A 4,201-nucleotide genomic window follows, 5' to 3' on the forward strand; every position below is an offset into this window, starting at 1 on the left:
GGATTTCATTAAGGTAATTCGAGGAGTGGGTCCCTCGACCCTTAACAAGTCCTAAATAAAAAACCTGATAAAACCAGTTGCTTAATATAAGAAATTAAGAAAGATAGTATTCCTTAAATTAAAGAAGGATAAACTTCTTACCTCCACAGCATTACATTGTTGTTGATGGTGCCGTATAAATAAAATATGCTGAACAATTCAGGGGTTCTAAACAACACTACAGTGGAAATTCAACGGGTATTGGTATTGTGTATCTGTAAGAAGCACTAAGTTGTCCCTTCCCATAGCAGAGGGATTGGACTAGATGGTCTTCAAAGTTTCCTTTCAACCCCAGTTGAAACAGTTCTTGTGATGTGTGAAAATCTTCACAACAGACCTGCAGTCTTCAGCTGTGTGTGCTGAGCATGGGTTAACTTCCTGCAGTTCCCACAGACTACATATCTCCTTTTCACTGCAGCACCCACAGATCTCCGAGCCTGCTGCAGGAGCCAGACAGCCCAGATATCAGCAGTGCCAGGGTGGCTTTTTTTCCTAGACAAATACATAACTGGAATAAAGTTTGCAGAGACACAGGATTTACATGAAGTCTCTTTTTCAGCGGTCCCCCCAGGTTAGATCTCTCACCTCTAGCAGGAAGCTTGACATACACTTGCTAACATCACCATTCTCATTCTCAGGCTTCAATGCTGCCACTTTCACATCTTTCCACTCAAACCTGCCAGTGATAGAAGTTAATAATCCAGTCAACAGTATTCCATTCACAATAATGTTTTAACAGTTTCACAGTCAGCATATTTCACCACCCTTACATTGCTACAGTCAACAAATCTTTGTTTCCAGTAGCTACATTAACGCTTCTTATCCACTAAGTACCAGTACAAGCCTAATGAGGATACTGGGATAGACATCTTTGAAGGACCAGAGAAATTGTTCATATTTTCTACCACTCTTTCTCCTTCAAGCAAGAGTGGAAGAAGGAAACTTCAGCTGAGGACAGTGTTCCTTTTATTATGTTCACACTCCATTCAAGATGGATTTCTTCCACCTCATGAGCCTGTACAGCTGTTCTGTCTCAGAATAACCAGAGCCCTTTGTTTAATGAGCTGGTTGAGAGCAGTGGTCCGAGGATGCACAGCAGAGTCCTGTGAGGCGTTGAACCAGCGCTGGAGCTAGAGCTGCCCATAACAGCAGCACTGCGTGACTGGCGGCACTGTTCCATGTTCGACACTACCCTAACACAGCTGTTCTGCTTCTGGACCTGTGCTGGCGCACGCATGCAGTATGACACGGAGGGAGACCAACTAACCAGGTTAAGTCTCCACAGGCTTATTGACCCTCTCCTTAGCACAGCGAATTCACCTCTCCTGTTTCCCAGACCCTATCTCTGGTTAACCCTGGCAACACATTCCTGAGGCATCTAGGTCGGAACCACAGATTTGCCTCAGGTTTTCCTACCAGGACCTACTCTTCTAGTGAAGGAGGAGGAATCAATCTAGCTGCTGAAATGTATGGATCACACCACACTGTCTTTTTGACATTTTGTTCTCTACCAAAATTAAACCTCGTTTCCCTTTCCCCCTGTATGATCTCAGGCTTAGTTAGCCACATCCTTCAACTTAATCCTATATGTCCAATGACCAGCCATTTTCCTTTCCCACCGGGTTATTAATAACATTAATGTCCAGGTATGTGCACATTATCTACAAAAGATGCCTGAAAAGTCCCTGTAGCCCTTAGCAAATGAAAGGTTCTGTGCTCATCTTTGTCCTATCTGCTGCGTTATCATCTTGTGCCACAGCAAGTTCTGCGAAGATATTCATGAGCTGTACAGCCTCCTAGATCCTTGGCCCTGTGCCTTACACAGGTGTATAAATGCACATACGGAATCTCATCCATGCTCCCTTCACCGCTGAAGCGTTTGATCTGCTCTTCGGGGAGCTTCTGAGACACAATTCAGTAAATGTTTGCAAGGCAACACAACACAGCAACTCTCAAGCAACTTGGAAATTCTTGGAAAAGCTTGGCACAGAGAAGCCTTCAAATCATGTAAGCTTGTAGTACAACAGCTCTTTCGTTTTCCAGAATAATTAACACCTTAGTGGTTCGTTGCTTACCACTGTCTTGCAGTTTCTGTCTGTACTCTCAGCCTGTAGAAATTGCAGGTCAAATAGCATGGCTGCAAGTCTTCCCTGTAAAGTCAAAAGCAGCTTTAAGAATTGACAGTTTGTGACTGGTTTGATAGGACATAAAAACTCCCCTCCACACCTCTGCACCCAGCAAAACAAAGTGAGTGAGGGGACAATCATACTAGGAAGAAAAGCAATTATGCAGCCATATCACCGTGTTAAAATCGACAGAGGCACACGTGAGTTTTTCTTAATGGGAGGAGAGGAAAAGTTCCCTGACTTGTGGCAGCAAATCCTTTCCCAACACAACCCTGAAGTTAATAAAAAAGTGCATAGAGACAATGTACCTAAAACTTCACATATTCAGTTGTTTTCACCATGTTCCAAACTCTATTTCCATGTAATGGAGCTGGATTAAAGAAAACATTTGCTCCAGCTGAAGCCCTGCCTGCACTTCTGGCAGCCCTTTTGCACCTCTACCATAGAAATAGATTTTATGCAGCATGATCAGAAGGAAGTCAATAAAAAATTAAGTCCTTTACCATAACTGAACTGCCAGTTCAGTTAAACTGATTTAAATGATCATGAGATAATAGAATTTTCAGTTCTAGAAGCAGTAGGGAGGGGCATTAGCAGAACTGCCACCTTGGACTTCCGGAAGACAGACTTTAAAAGACAGACTTCAAAAGACAGACTTCAACCTTTTCAGGAGACTGGTTGGCAGGGTCCCTTGGGAGGCTCTCCTGAAGGGCAAAGGAGTCCAGGAAGCCTGCACAGTTCTCAAGAGCAGAATCTTCAAAGCCCAGGAGCAGGCTGTCCCAGTGAGCTGCAAGGCAAGCTGGAAGGGCAGAAGACCAGCCTGGCTAAACGGAGAGCTCTGACTAGAGCTCAAGAAGAAAAAGAAAATCTATGACCTATGGGAGAAGGGGCAAGTCACTCAGGAAAACTACAAGGATTCCGTGAGACAATGCAAGGAGAAGTTTAGAAAGGCAAAAAAAGCCCAGCTAGAGCTTAATCTGGCCACTGACATAAAGGATAATAAAAAAAGTTTCTATAAATACATTAGTGGCAGAAGGGATTAAGGAGACTCTCCATCCCTTGCCTAATGCAATAGTGACCAAATAATGACAAAAAAATAGTGACCAAAGATGAAGAAAAGGCTGAGGTGCTCAATGCCTTCTTTGCCTCAGTCTTTAATGGTCAGACCAAGTCACTGGGTGCTTGGCCTCCAGAACCAGATGGTGGAGATGGAGAGCATTATGAAGGTTCCACGATCCAAGAGGAAACAGTAAGTGAACTGCCGCACAGCTTAAATGTGCAGAAGTCTATGGGGCAGGCTGAGATCCACCCAAGAGTGCTGAGGGAGCTGGCGGGGGGGATCGCCAAGCCACTTTCCATCACTTACCAACAATCCTGGCTAACAGGGGAGGTACCAGCTGACTGGAGGTTGGCAAATATGACGTTGATCTACAAGAAAGGCCAGAAGGAGGCACCAGGGAATTACAGGCCTGTCAGTCTGACCTGTGCCGGGGAAAGTTATGGAGCAGATCATCCTGAGTGTCATTATGCAACATGTAAAGGATAGTCAGGTGATCAGACCCAGTCAGCATGGATTTAGGAAGGGCAGGTCTTGTTTGACCAACCTGATCTCCTTCTATGACAAGGTCACCCATTTAGTGGACAAAGGAAGAACAGTGAATGTTGTTTACCTGGACTTTAGCAAGGCCTTTGACACATTTCCTATAACATTCTTCTGCAGAAACTGGCTGCCTGGACAGGTGTACGCTTCCCTGGATCAAAAACTGGTTGGATGGTCAGGCCCAGACAATCACGGAGTTAAATCCATCTGGCAGCTGGTCACCAGTGGTGTTCCTCAGGGTTCAGTGGTGGGGCCTGTCCTCTTCAACATCTTGATCGATGATCTGGATGAGGGGATTGAGGGCACCCTCAGTAAGTTCACAGATAATACTAAGCTGGAAGATAGTGTTGATCTGCTTGAAGGTCAGGAGGCTCTACAGAGGGATCTGGACAGACTGGATCGATGGGCTGAGGCCAATTGTATGAAATTCAACAAG

Source organism: Buceros rhinoceros, unplaced genomic scaffold (genome assembly GCF_000710305.1).
Source record: "Buceros rhinoceros silvestris isolate BGI_N320 unplaced genomic scaffold, ASM71030v1 scaffold863, whole genome shotgun sequence".
In the NCBI taxonomy this organism is placed as follows: Eukaryota; Metazoa; Chordata; class Aves; order Bucerotiformes; family Bucerotidae; genus Buceros; species Buceros rhinoceros.